This window comes from Calypte anna, chromosome Z, assembly GCF_003957555.1.
Source record: "Calypte anna isolate BGI_N300 chromosome Z, bCalAnn1_v1.p, whole genome shotgun sequence".
Taxonomy (NCBI): Eukaryota; Metazoa; Chordata; class Aves; order Apodiformes; family Trochilidae; genus Calypte; species Calypte anna.
The window spans coordinates 57,783,876-57,799,522 of NC_044274.1; positions in this window are offsets into that span (position 1 = coordinate 57,783,876).

A 15,647-nucleotide genomic window follows, 5' to 3' on the forward strand; every position below is an offset into this window, starting at 1 on the left:
TGAATTTTCTGGTATTTCTTACATCAATTTGGCTTTTCAAAAAGTTTGTTATGAAACTAAAATAGTTTAATTTTCATCACTGGGGGGAAAAGGATGATAAGAAACTATTTCCTTCCGCTACTTGTATTGTTTAATTCTTGATGCCTATCACACATAAATTTGCTGCAGGAGTGAAGGGAAGATAAAAGGACCTGGATTTCAGTGTGAGCATGTTTCTCTATTTGGTAATAAAGGCCATAGCTTTCTACCTTATCCTTAGGTCAGTCCTATATGGCAAAACGTTTAACCATAACATACTTTGGAACAGTATTTGCCTTAGCTTAATTGTAATGAATTTACAACATTATTTTTAAAGTCTAGAGAAGAACATATCCTCCAGCCCCATTTGGATCCCCAAATTTCTCTCTAAAATGTCCACTCCTCTTCTGGAAGACATGGAGTAAGTTCAGTGACTTACTGTCCTCAGACACATACTCGATGCTTGCCTTAAAAACTGTGCTATCTCTAAGATTTTTTGTGAATGCTATCTTAGACATTTGAAGAAGGGAAAAACACTGCCAATAGATGTATTCAAATCCACCTGCATTTTCCTTTTTTACATTTCTTAAACAATAACAATTTTAAGATTTTATATCATAATTCTAACAGTCTAATGAATCATATCTGAATCAAATTATTTGAATTCTCCAGATTATTGTACACCTCTTTCTACCCTTTGTGGTTGCCCCACAGAATAGGATATACAGGTCTTGTGATCCCTTTAGAGCAATTTAGGCTGCTATTTGAATCCTGAAAAAATCTACATGTAGTTCCTTAAGTTGTAGGCTTCTGGGATACTAGCCATTTGGGAACTTTTAAATGAATCTTTATATGAAGTGAATTATCTAGTAGACTTGCTGTAAAAGGGGAGGATAAAATATTGGCATGATGTAATTGACTTCAAAGATAAACTGTAATGTACTCTTCTGTCTGCAGCTACCAAGTAGTATTTTTGGTGAAGGCTTGGCTGTTTTACAGTTTGGAGAGATATTAATTATATTGACTAGTTCTACCACTGGCAGAAAACAATAAAAGTTTTTTATCTTAGAGGTTAAAGCTAACATTTTAGGACACTGTTCTGCACTGAACATTAGAAATGTGCCTTACAGGTTTCAGGGTTACCTGTCTCCTTAAAAACAGATACTAGGGAAGACCTGAAAAATATTGCTGCTTTTGGCAATTCAGAATCCTCTTTCTGCTCTGGCTGGTAGATGAACACAGGATTAATTATTGCTCTTGCAATGTGAAATATTACAATTCTCATTAAACTCGCTTCTGCAAGACAGAGTCAGGCTCATGAGGGAGTGGGTGTGAAACAGGGTTTAGGCTACAAAAATTATAGCCTAATCCCAGTGCTAAAGTCACCCAAAGAAGAAAGAGAAGCCATTTGAGATGTTTATAAGGTGACTGGTATAAATAGAGCAGTATAGCAACTCTCAAAACCCAACACTATAACTAGAGAATTTGGTATATATGTCTAATGACATCCAGCAAAAGAGCAACAAGAGTAATTGGCAATGATAAAACTTGCTATGACTCAAGACATATAAAACCTTTTTTGTTTGTAACTCAGAATCATAGAATGACTAAGGTTGGAAGGGACCTCAAAGATCATCGAGTTCCAATCTGCATGGGCAGGGATACCTTACACAAGACCAGGTTGCTCAAGGCCCCACCCAACCTGGCCTTGAACAGTTGCAGGGAGGTGGCAACCACAACTTCCTTGGGCAACTTGTGCCAGCATCTCATCGCCTTATCTCATCATCTTATAGGAATGAATTTTTTTTCTTAATGTGTAACCTAAATGTCCCCTCTTCAAGTTTGAAACCATTTTCCCTTGTTCTCTCAACACATACCCATGTAAAAAGCCCCACCCCAGCATTCTTGTAAGCCCCCTTCATATATTGGAAGATTGCTATAAGGTCACCCTGGAGGCTTCTCTTTTCTCTTCTCTTCTCTTCTCTTCTCTTCTCTTCTCTTCTCTTCTCTTCTCTTCTCTTCTCTTCTCTTCTCTTCTCTTCTCTTCTCTTCTCTTCTCTTCTCTTCTCTTCTCTTCTCTTCTCTTCTCTTCTCTTCTCTTCTCTTCTCTTCTCTTCTCTTCTCTTCTCTTCTCTTCTCTTCTCTTCTCTTCTCTTCTCTTCTCTTCTCTTCTCTTCTCTTCTCTTCTCTTCTCTTCTCTTCTCTTCTCTTCTCTTCTCTTCTCTTCTCTTCTCTTCTCTTCTCTTCTCTTCTCTTCTCATGTTTGTGTCTATGCTGGAAACTCCAGAACTGGATACTGTATTCCAGCTGGGGTCTCACAAGAGAAGAGTAAAGGGGGAAAATCAGCTCCCTCAACTGGCTGTCTATGCTTCTTTTGATGCAACTTAGGACGCAGGTGGCTTACTGGGCTGCAAGCTCAAATTGACCGCTTATGTTAAACTCTGGGTCTACCACTACCCCCAAGTCTTTCTCCTCAGGGCTGCCCTCAATCTTTTCTCCTCTCAGCCAGTTGTTTGTGCATGGCCTTGCCTCTACCCAGGTGCAGAACCTTGTATTTGGTCTTGTTGAACTTCATGCAGTTTGCACAAACTTGCAAAGACTCTTGTAAAAAGTTAGCACTTTCTAAATCACTCCTTTGTCCAGAATGAGTAGAAATCAAATACACTATAAATTATAGTTTTCATTATCTTTGTAAATGAAAATTTAATGAAGTCAACAAGAAATTAAGAGGAATATGAGTGTTGCAGATAGATAGTATGAAATTAGAATGGCTCTTTATTTGACGTGTACATTTTTTTAAAGAACAGACAATTTTTGTGCCTGGGTAAAACATCCATTCTGATCCTATCACAAATGTAGGTTACAAAAGTGTCCTTCAATTAGGAGGCAGTATTTCATGCTGAGTTTATGAATGAGAAGCACCAGATGCAAATTAGTGGAGAACACTGATTAATGTCTCATCAATCTCTCATTCACAAATTCAATATTATAACCTTTGTCCTTAAAAAAAAACCAAGACAAACAAAAAATAGAAAAACAAACAAACAAACAAACAAACCCAAAAAAACCCTCTCCACACCAATTTAAAAAGCATCATAAAACTAGATTAAATGGTGAGGTATTTGGACTATAATCTGGAAACTCTAGAAATTTTTGCAATTAACAGAAGAATAGATTTGGATAATCACATGTTCTGCTGCACTGTTACTATCAGAAATTCTTTCCATCTTGTCTACCTGTTCATTACCTTCCTCTATCTCATTTATTTTTCATGATACATACTTCACAAGTTCCTTATAAAAATAAGTGACCCCAACAGTATGTCTGCATTGAAAATCTCCAAGTACAAAACCAAAAAAAGAGAGCAGAGAAAACATGCTGAGTTTTTTTTGTGTAAGTCTTGACTCCTGGAAGAGAAAGAAAAGCAGAACATAGAGTAAGTTCACAGAAAAAGAACCCAAACATTTGCAATTTGTATGTCATTGTACATTGCAGTTCCACTAATGCTGTGAATTCTATTGTTTATTCCATTGCAATTGAACAAGGACATGGAGCAGTGGCAGCACTAACAACTGCTCACTGGATAAGGACTGCAAAGTGCTATGGAAAGCAATTTTTTTACATACTAGTGGTCTTAAGTCTTTCTGCTCTTATATTAGTTTTAATGATTAATTGTCTTGACAAAACTGTGATAAGAGTCTACAAAAGAGAAGGACTGACTCTTTTCACAAAGCAACTGCTTAAGATGCTATTCCTTGAGTGGATTTTGAAAAGCTAATTGCCTTTTTTTTTAAAGGTCTTACACATCCTGAACATGTTGAGGATATTCTCACAAGACTTCACTAGCTAAAAGAAGTACTAACTCACTATTGCTGTAGTTTCTGGAGTCTCTGAAAAATCTATTTCTTTTCATCAGACCCAAACATTTCATTTATTGTTTCTGAAGAAGAAGCAAAAATAATATTACTAGAATAGAATTATACAATTGTTTTGCAGATTCTTTGGTAGCAATCAGAGTTCATTTCAAGGGACTGAAGGCAGCAGTTGGTTGGTGACAACTCCCACTCCTTTGCAAAGCATTATGCATACTTGCTGCCAGAAGATTGACACAACTACTTGTCTGACAGTATGCAGGGGTTGGTAGTGAGTAATTTAAATCTATGCACTGCAAAAGAGGATTTTGTTACACTTGGAAACAAAGAATTTCAGGTGATTTTTCTGCCCTTAAAAATAGAAATAATCTAGCCTCATTATCAACTCACTACTTCAGGTCTACATCAGTGTATTCTCCAGCTCTAAGTAAGCAATACTCATATAATAAGGCAGAATTGGTCTATTTGCATCCAGTCTTCTTAAGCATTTCCACATGTAGGACTGGTTATTTTTTTTACAAATCTACCACATGCATACTCATAGTGAAATTAAAGGTACTATGTGAATATTTGATTTAAATTTATCTAAGCTAATGTTAAAGGAATGTTAAGGGAAATACTGATAGATGGGAGGACCAAAATATTGCTTATATATTTTTCCCTGCTTCATTGCATAAGAGAACCTTCTCAGTCTTTTTTTCTCTTCCTGCATGCATGCATCAAATTTAAGTAATTCAACACTAAATAAAATATACAAAAATTAATAAATACAGCATGAGATTATCCGTTGATACAGAGATTTGTAGAGGACTATTTAAGTCTTAAAAAGCAGAGAGGTAAGCTAAACAATTATGAAGACAACTGATGCTCACTGAAAACTGTTCAAATGCCAGAGACCTAGCAAAATACTGATCTCTTAATATGGTTTTGAGTCAGCACATTGAACAAGTTTTTCCAGCTTCCCTGTTCCCATAGATAAGCCACAATTCTTCAAGTCTTTGTAGTGGCAATGTTTAGACTGTCCTCTTCACATGGAGGTTTTTCTTTTTTCTCTTAAATAGCTTTTGATTTCTTACTGAATTAGTTTAGTCTGTAAAAGGAACTGCCAACTGCGACTTGCATCTCTAAGTTTTTTAATTAATTTCTCCCTTTTTCTTAATTTTTCTTTTAAAAATATGCCCTCTGAATTGAGCTGAAGCCAAGAGCTAGTGTGTGTGTTGTGTTCTTGCAGCTCAGAAGCTATTATGGGTGAGGCATGAGGAACATGAAGAAATGAAGAATGGTGTGAGAGATGCTACAGCTAGTGCTATTTTCTGTATACTTTGCAAGGAGCCACTTATCATCTTAGTTGGGAAAAGTAATATTCTTTATCAATCTGAGTGTGCCTGCTAGGGAAGTGAATGTAAGTCTGTAGGAGGGAAGATCTATGACGTTATGTATTTTTACACTATTTCTTTCTGTGGCCATAAAAGGTAATTCAAATTCTTATTTATCTGCAATCTGATCAAAATAGTAATTCATTTGCATAGTGCATAAATTAATACAGAAATTCGTATCTTAAGATCTCAATAAGATTACATTGTTTCTGCATAGTATAAAAATTGAATTTCAAGCTGTTTCAGGATTTTAATTTTAAATGTTTCCCCACTTCACTAATGGATTACATTTGTATCTTCTCAAAAGCACTCAGTTGATCTATGTGGCTTGTTTAACTTTACGAGTAATAGAAGATATACCATTTCTCAATGCAATTTTGATTCATGCTTTCTTCAAATATGACCTGCAACTGACATAGTCAATACCGTGTCAAGTAAGCACATAGGAACAAAAGCCAAGAATCCTGCTCAGAGTTAAAAAAAAACTTAGTGAGAGTTAGGCTTCTGATGCTCAAGGCTTTTTTTCATCTTTTTTATGTCACTCCACTTTTTTGTGAGATCCATGCAGTCCTGACATGATTAATGAAGTATATGGTACTACATAAATATGCAATATGCATTGCTTAAAAGTGATGCCAATTTCACTTGCAGAATTGATCTCAGGAGGATATTTAATGTTCCTTTTTTTTCTTTTTTTCTTTTTTTTTTTTTTTTTTCTTTAATGATTGTGATGAGGGAGACATCTTTCTAATTGCTGTGGTGTTGTTTGCACTCCTCAAGAAACCATCGAGTCCTCTCCCTGGGCAGTAAAAAGTCTACATAGCATCAAAAGAAGGTTAAAAAATAATTTTTTACTTTTATAACTTATTGACAGAAAGGCACTCAAGTCAGGAAAACAGAAGACCTTTGAAAAAGAAAATTCATATCTCTAGTTCTCTCCATCTGTACTGAAACAAACAAGAAGGTGCTTCTGAGGCAGACAGGGACTTGCTTATACACAAGACTATAACTGAGATAACAAAAGCAAAGTATTTTTTTCTTATTTTTAAGGTAATCTATAATAAATATGCCTATGCAAATTTAGCTGATATGGTTTTGTGCCTTCCTATCACTGACAGAGTTTACACTCAAAGGAGGCATTAACTGAGATGATCAGTTTCTAAGATTTAAGAGGCTGAACCAAACACTTTACTCCCAGCGACATGCATAATATAATGACTTGTAAAACTTTAAAAAGCATAAACAATTTGAGAGTCTTCCCTACAACAGATATAACTTTCTTATAATTTTGTGGCAGATACTTGCTAATAAAAATGATTTGCACTTAAAGGAATTATCTTGTTTCAAGAGAGCACGACTTGGCTAGAAATCACAGGTAAAAGAGTTGCCAGTGATATTTTAGGACTTTAATACATATCATTCTACAAATCAAAATTATGCTCATAGCCTAAAACATTTAACAGCTTTGAACACTGTGTAATCTGGAAATCATGACAAAGTGTCATGCTTTTAGCCAATAACTAGATGCCGGATGACCTCCCAAGGGATGATAAAGAGGGCAGCTAGGGAAAGGGAGTTAAAGGTTGAAAAAAAACCCTAGAAGAGGTTTAATAAAATGATAAATAGTAACTCAAAGATATAAACTGTGTAAGTATGGATTCTAAGCTCCTGAGGTGGTCATTATTTCCCAATCAGGAAAGTCACAAATTGGACTTCGCAACAAATGGGGTGCCCAAGGCCAAGGTCTAGATGGTAACAACTTTTAGAAATCACCTCATTCTGTAGTTCTACTGATGTGTGGTAACCTTACACAAGTTGAAAACTACTGGGCTTAACCAATACTGCATTAGCCTAAATAGAAAGTTGAGAAAAAAATATATAGAATTAGATATCCAAAAGAATAAACTGGGCATAGAACACATGCCCCAGCTTCTACCCACTCCCTACACGTTGGCCATTTTACAAAGGAGGATTCACAGCACTGTGTAAACTTAGTAACAGCAATGAGGTACAGCTATGCTACACCCATTACAAAATACATTTTGCTTTAAATTTAAATTAAATTCCTTTCTGTTCTATGACCTTAACTAAGGTATACCCATCTCTACTGTCTTTCTCACTAATGCATCTTTCTTTGTATCAGATAAAGCAGGTACAGCAAAGCCAAGTGTGGCTCACAAATGAACTTGAGGAGTATTCTCTTAAAACTCATCCTTTGGAGCTGATAAGACTGATAGTAAGACTGGCCCAGGGTGGAAGTCTAGTTGAGGTAGAAATAGATTTTTGAGTGTTCTTTCAATTCTGTTTCTTTGCTTTTACTCCTGTGATTGTCAAATAGACTCTTCACCACACAAGCTGACTCTCTCGTTCCTTTTCTTTTCAAAGAAAATACAAAATATTTAGCAACCTTTCCCTCCCAACCCCACCCTGCCCCCAGAAATGAGATTTTTTGCTCTGAACAGCAGTGGCACACAGGGGGCTTGTAAGACCCCACAGTCTGGATATACAAAAGGAATAATAATTTATGATATCTCGGGATCACATTTCAAAAGTTTGTTTTCACTCCTTCTGAATGGCTCAGAGCTGGGTCACGGGAGGTTCAGACTTGACCTTAGGAAGTATTTCTTGAGCAAGAGGGTGGCTTCTGTAGAGGTGGAGAGTGATGTCACTGAGCAGGTGACAGACACCTTGTGATCTCATGTCCTTCACTGCTTCTATTCAGGTGCTTCTATTCAGGTGCTCAGTCTGCCTCGTGCCTGAACTCTGACTGAGAGTGACTGTGAGGTCTGGAGGGTTGAGTGAGGCTTCTCTGGTGCTGGGTGGTGCTCTGAGGGATGCTTTTGGCAGCTCTTGCTTGCCCATCCCAGAGCCAGACACTTTGTTTTCCTGGCTCTGGCTGGTTCAGGCATCCGGGCACCACCAGGTGTGCTTGCAGCAGCAGAGCTGAGCTGTGTCGGGAAACATCCACCCGGGGTGGTGGCAGGGCAGGCAGGCAGTGGGGCTCAGGGATCAGTGAGTGACTGCAGCCTCTCTTTGCAGCACATCACACCTGCCACTGTGATGCCAGTGGTAGGAAGCTGCTCATCTCCAGTGTTCTCAAGCAAACTGCAGGGCCTTTTTTTTTTTTTTTTTTTTTTTTTTTTCCCCAAATTATTTAAGCAGAGAGATAAGTTTTAACATTTTTATCAAATTGTCCAGAATCACAAAATTAAGAAAAAAGCTCCTCTAAAACCCACTGGTCTTCTGACCTTGTATTACTGCACACTCATATCTTACATCCTAGTTCTGAAAAAAGTGAGAGTTAGTTTGAATTTCATTCCACAATGCAGATGACTCATAAAGACATGATACATGTTTGCGGACACCTTCAACTTTTTTTTTTTTAATGAGGTTTCACTGTTTGCATTAAGCAGGTGTCAAGTACTGTGGGCTTTGTGAGTTACCATTCTATTTGGTTTTGTAAAGTATCTTACAGTAACTCTGCTCTAAAAATTACAACACAATTCTATTTAATATTATGTAACATTTCTCTCTTCAGTTCTTGAAGTGATAAACATCTATTTCAGGGTCAAAGTTACCTTAATTTGTAGTGCATCGCACTTCAAACTAATAATATCATTAATTCTTTTTGCAGCCAAGAATTTTTTGAAAATAATTATTCATAGGGAAATAATACCTGAGATTAGCAGCATTTGAGCAAATACAAAAATTGATATTTGAGCTACTTTTACAAAAGACCAAATCTACTTCATTGGTTTTCAGAGTGCTTTTTTTCATTCTATATTAAGAGGAAAGGAAAATAAATGAATAAATATAATAATAAAATAAAAAAAAATTTTAAAAGGAGACAAAACCAAAGAAAAAATACAGGACCCCTGAGATCATCAAGTCCAACCCTTAATCCACTACCTCTGTGGTTACCATACCATGGCACTGAGTGCCACATCCAGACTTCTTAAAAACCTCCAAGGATGCCGAATGCACCACCTTCCTGGGCAGCCCATTCCCATACCTGATCACCCTCACAGTAAAGAATTTTTTCCTAATATCCAACATAAGCCTCCCCTGGCAGACCTTAAGTCCATTCCCTCTTGTCTTACTGGTCACTGCCTGGGAGAAGAGCCCAACCCCCCCCCTGGCTCCAACCTCCTTTCAGGGAGTTGTAGAGAGTGATGAGGTCTCCCCTGAGCCTCCTCTTCTCCAGACTGAACACCCCCAGCTCCCTCAGCCCTTCCTCACAGGACTTGTGCTGGATCCCTTCACAGCCTCCTTGCTCTTCTCTGGACCTGCTCCAGCACCTCAATCTCCTTCCTGAACTGAGGGGCCCAGAACTGGACACAAGGTATTTGTGGTATTGAGTACTCAGGTCTTTTGAATACCTGTTTTTTTATCTCTTATTTCCTAGTACTCAGAGGCGCTCAATATAATCCTATTAACTGCTTGTATTGACTGCTGAATTACAGTTATTTCACAGAAGAAAATATCGCATTCCTTATTGTGAATATGCACACTGCATTATTATACGCAGTAATACCATTGAGAAACCAAGAAAAAAATGAATGGGCACATTAATTGCCAGAAATGGGCAATTTAATGGGACAATTCATAGAGTTTTAGAAGATGCAGCTTTTGTGAAAATAATTTTTTTTTTCTATGCTTGCAGAGGTTCAAAATTACCCCTTCTTTGTTCCTTTTTAAAAACAAATATTTTGGTATAAATATACACAAACTTTTGAAACATAAACATACTATGAAGACAGGAAGGAAGTTGCTATGTAGGTAATAGCTTATTTCTGTAGTGATGGGACTGATGTTTTCTCATTTGTTCCCACAGATTTTGCTGAATCCTTTACTCTAGTATTTCCAAATTAATTTTTCTGTCTCTATACAAAGCAAGGTTTGGAAGACTGCATGATCTCATAACTGAACATATTTATGCATTTCACTTCTTTCAAATAAAAAATATTTCCTATGTCTTTGATAAAGAAAAACATGGAAACTGTTTTGTGATAAACATTGTATAGGAACATGTGTTTTGCATTAACTGGCTCTGTTTAATGTCTTAAATTATCTTTCTTTTATGAAAATAAAAAACTGCTTCCTTCATTTTTACCAAGATATTGTGTTCATTTCTCAACAATTCAATATCATGAGTTATCTGAAAACAGTTTATCTGCTACATTCTGTAAGGGGTTACACTATTGAGGTCTCATGCAGCAAAAGCATCCAGTATTAAGTCTGTAGTAGCAAATTAAACAACATCAAGGAACATTTCCAAATGATGAAATGTAGTTTTCTTTACCTGTGATTGTGTAGTTCCTGGTATCATTTTGTCTGTGGCAATTAGCAGACCACAAAATAATTTCTGACCATGGTTTAGGAGTTAAGTGTCTTGGCAACTATTCTCAGCAGACAGCTGGTGTTCATCTGCCCTGGCCTTGAGGATAAGGGGATTTACCAGCCTTTTTGTGATTTCATCCCTAATCCCTTTGCTTGGGAATACCCTGAATTAATGACCTAAGGAAAACTATACAGTGGTACAGTTTATGACATTTTATATGACAGACTAGGAACTCTGTGTTTGTGATCAATGAAATCTAGTTCTCTCTCATTAAGCCATGGAGGACCTGATAATTCTTTCAAGTTAGGAAACTCATCATGTTTTAAAAATCTATCGCAATTTATTGTGTCATATTAAATTGTTTCATTTGTGTTCCTATCTAAAACTTAAGCTATTCCTTTCTTTCCACATGGTTTACTTGTGAGTTTTCTGAGCTTTATCAGTCAACACAATCAGCAAAATCATTGTTATAAACAGATTGAACAGATCTCTTTCAGCTTTAATTTGTGCTTTCATTTTGTGGGGAACTTTTCTGCTATGTCTTGATCTTTAAAATATAGCAACTATTTAGAAATCAATTATGACTGGCTGATGCTTTGGAAGAGACAACATATAGGCAGTAGTGACCTAAATTTTTATTACAATTCTGTCAGCAATTATAATTCTATCAGTAAAATTTTGTTATTTTATTACAACTATTTCAATTCTACTTTTTTTCTTTCTTTTCAAGGAAACATGTTCATGTTTGTGAACTTTTTTTCTTCTCAATAAAATGTTTGTGGTTTCATGTGCTTTTATGAGTATTACTACCTAGATGATTTTCTAATATTCAGTGAAGTTTTTGATGGCTGTTAGACGCAGTTGGAGGAACTGGAATAAGACAAAATTCTGTATGTTTTTGGATTTGAAGCCTTTAGTTTTTGACTTCTGTTTGTGAGCTTAGTAGTCAGTGGCCCAAGCTTTGACTCAGAGTAAATTATTTTTACGTTACTAAAAAGGAATATGTTATTGGCATAATTACCTTTGTTTCTGGGTCTGTAAAGTAAGTGATAGAGCCAGAACAAACATTCTGACAAAATTAAGCACATATCAAGACCTAGACAGTTTTCTCTTCATTCAGTATAAAGGTGGTTATCTTCAGGAAGTGGCCTAGAGTCAAGTGATGACGTCTGTATAGACAACACAAGAATTCGTATGTTGATTCTTAGTTGTCAGCTTAACTTTTTGGAAAAACTAGGTTTTGACTATATATGTGTGTGTGTGTGTGTGTGTGTGGTGTGTGTGTTTGTACAAATATATATATCCACTTTTTTTTTTTTTTTTTACCTCTTAATATACATCTCTCTATTTCACTGCGAAATCACAGATTACAGGAAAAAAAAGAAAATCCACGGTTTCTTTTTTCTAAAGGTGAAGATCACAAGAGTTGAGACAATGTATTGAGGCTTCACAAATAGCCTTTGGATATTTAGAGACCGTGTTAATCATATAGTCCACATGTTACACCAACCAGGACAGAACACAGACTTCTTTGAACCAGAGTATACAAAGCAATTTCAATCTATTTTCTCCTCAGAAAGCACATATCTCAAGCAGATGTTTTGAGAGGTAAAATATTAAGGAGCTGTATTGATCCAGAGCATCAGAACAGATCCAGAACAGGTTTAGCTGTGTTTCTACCTTGAATATTATAGCATATATATTTTGGCTGAAATAAATTCTTACAGATTCTTTATAAATAAATACCAGACAGGTATACCAGGGCCAAAATGAATGCCGTCATATCTTCAAGTAAGATTTAACATTTCATTCAAGTACTGCAGGGTTGTTTCTTGCAGCAGGTGAAGCAGAGAGTTCAGACAGAACCAAACCAGCTATACTACATCTTTTATTTGGTTCATTTTATGTCAAGCAAAACTCAAATCAACAAAGACAGAGAGAGAGCCAAAGAATATTAAGTCTCAATTATAATCGTCTTATTACATAGTTAATATTTAATAGGAGGGTATGAAAGAAATTTATCAGGTTAGAATGTGAGGGTGAAATCATCATGACTTGGCTTCACAAAGGAAGGTTTCAGAAGGGCTCTCTCTCCCCAGGCTTGCTGCAGGCACACTGATGGCTGATGAGGTCAATACGGGACAGGCAGTGCAGCTGCAAAAGGCCCAGCAGAGTCTCCTGTGAGGGAACAGCCAAGGCACAGCTCTTTCTGTGCTGGCTTTTCTCCTCCAGACTGATTCTCCCTGTGTTCTCAAAGGAGGCAGCAGTGTTATGGATGGTGTCTCCATGTCTCCCGACCACTGATGGCCGTCAGTATGGCCAAAGCTGAGGGATTGTTTCAGGGAGTCCTTGCATGTCCTCTCTGGGGCTCCTCTCTTGTGGCAGCCAGTGGCAAGTTCACCACAGAGCACAATCTTAGGGAGGTGGTGATCCTCCATCCTGGAAATGTGCCCTGCCCAGGATTAATTAATCAGCGATTAATTGAGTGAGAATGAAAGATAATTACTCTAAATCCTAATTGTCAGTAAATCATACTACTGAAATTTTTAATTTTTTTTTCTCAGGATGACATGGGGCACACAAGCAAAGAGCAATTAAAAACCAAGTATGAAAATAAACAAAAGACTTTTGAGAATAGGCAATGTTGCTCTTCTGAACCTTTTCAGTACTGGTTTCAACCTCCTGCATAGCATTTTTCTTCACAGAGTGGTATACAAACCTACCTAGAAATATAATAAGAAAAAAATGTGGTCCCTCTCCAGAAAGAAATGAGAGACCTAGTCACCTGGGATAAGGAGAAAGCTGAGGTACGCAGTGACTTTTTTTCCTCAGTCATCACCAGCAAGATCTCAAGCCATACCACCCAAGTTACAGAAGGCAACGACATGGATTGGGAAAAGGAAGAATCACTCATGGTAAGAGTAATCAGGTTTGAGACCATATGACAGCCTTCCAGTACCTGAAGGGGGCCTACAGAAAAGCTGGAAAGGGACTTTTTAAAATAGTTTATAGTGACAGGGCAAAGGAGAATGGTTTTAGGCTAAAACCCAATGATTTTAACAGTGTCCTATGCAGAACAGAAGTATCATTATATAAATAAATACTTGCATCATCGTAATTATTCTCTGACTTTTTTTAGTTTTTAAAGTTTCTATAAAATTCTGCCAAACACTACAACTGTTTATTGCAGATGTACATTTAACTTATGTTACAGAGGGTTAATGAACAAAGAACCTGTGAGATGAAATAGAAAATTTTCCTCAAACCCTCAAGTATATGTTTTAACTCAAAAGTGATGACTGTTGTGTCTTGGAATCTATTTGTTGGGCTGGTTGTATTTTACAGAGCCATGGTAAGCTACAGAATCAGTGCTGGTAACAGAAACTTGTTGCAGAAGCAGCTAAATGAGGATACATTCATCAGCATAGCCTGGACATCACTGCTGAGACAGATGGCAATATGCTGTGAAAGAGCAGGCCAAGAAGATGAAATTATGGTAATCTTCCATATCAACTCAGAAAGCAGAACAGCCAAGTTTCCTCCTTCCATAAGGCTAAAATCTAAGATTTTGGCCCTTCTGACTGGGAATAGTCTTGCCTCTTCTCTCACAGCTGTTCACATTTGCATTTTCAAGTCTCACAATGAGAGACTGGGCAAGACTGCAATGTATCTTGCTACCCATTTCAGGCAACTAATAAGAACCTAATTATTTCTTAGCAATAGCTTTACCTACATAAATAAAAACTGATTGTACACTATTGGCTGTAAAACAAAGCTTTTTGGGGTTTTTTTGATCTTTAATACATCAAAATATTCCATTTCTCCAACTAAAAGCTCTCCACATGCTTGCCTAGTCTAACAATTGCTGGAGAAAAAAAAGTAAATAAATTCAATATTTGCTCCTATATCACAGTGCTGAGTGTGCAACAAGTACCTACAGAAAAATAGATGAGTAACAGCCATGTAGGCAGTCGAAAGAGGAAGCAGATCACTGATTTGAATTGAACTGCCAGAATCACAGCAGAACTCCTCAAGTGATAATGAATTTAAGTGACTTGACAAGGGATTACATTAAAAAAAATCACTACACAAATGTCACACAAACCTCAAACCATTCTTATGCAAATCGTTTTCTTTTGTAGAAATAAAGTAGAAAGTCCCATGCCAGCTAAAGTAGTAAAATAAAAACAATTTTTTCATCTGAAGAAGGCTGTAATTCCATGTAATTGTTTCAGCTCTGAATGAATGAAATTCATCTGAAGAAAGGACTCAAAAGATAGTGCTAAATTAACAGGCTTCTTATAACTATTTCAGATTTTTCTTATGTTGCCTAGTATTCAAGAAAGTATTATGAGTTTTTTTCTAAAATCCAAACTGTCAAAAAAGACACATATAAAAAATAAATGGAAAAAAAAAAAGTAGTGTTTTCTGTACTATTCTGTGACACTACTTTCCTGTCTTCTCTAATAATTTATTACAAAAGACAATAAGGTTTTTAAATTTATTTATAATATGCTGCACCAATAGCAAGCCTGGAAACAATTTGTTGGATTGAAAGATGCTTCAAACTTGCAAAAGTTTATTGATAAATTAAAAAAATACGTCAGCATTTATTCAAAGCTTTTCACCCTTTGTTTGTATTTTCATGCTTATTTAAATAAAACTATGATTATTTACATGCATTCTCTTGTTGATTTCTTGGGTTTTTTTCTTTTCTTTGTTTGAGTTAAAAGATTAAAATAACTGAATGTCAAAATTTTAAAATATTTTATAAGTACTATTAGTAGCTTTGTTGGTGCAAAAATAGAGTTCTACTATCATACAGTCTATACTTGTATTGCTGTAGAGAAACATTGATATACCAACAACTATCCTCAAAATCATCCAGACTTTTCTCACGTACATGGCTTAGCTGAAACAACTGTCAAGCTGCATTTCAAAGATGATCTGTCTCACTAAATAAAAGCAAGGCTAAAATCACTGTCCTTTCTAAAGGACAGTGCTTCATAAGCACTTTAGCTTTCATGAGCTAAATTTTAG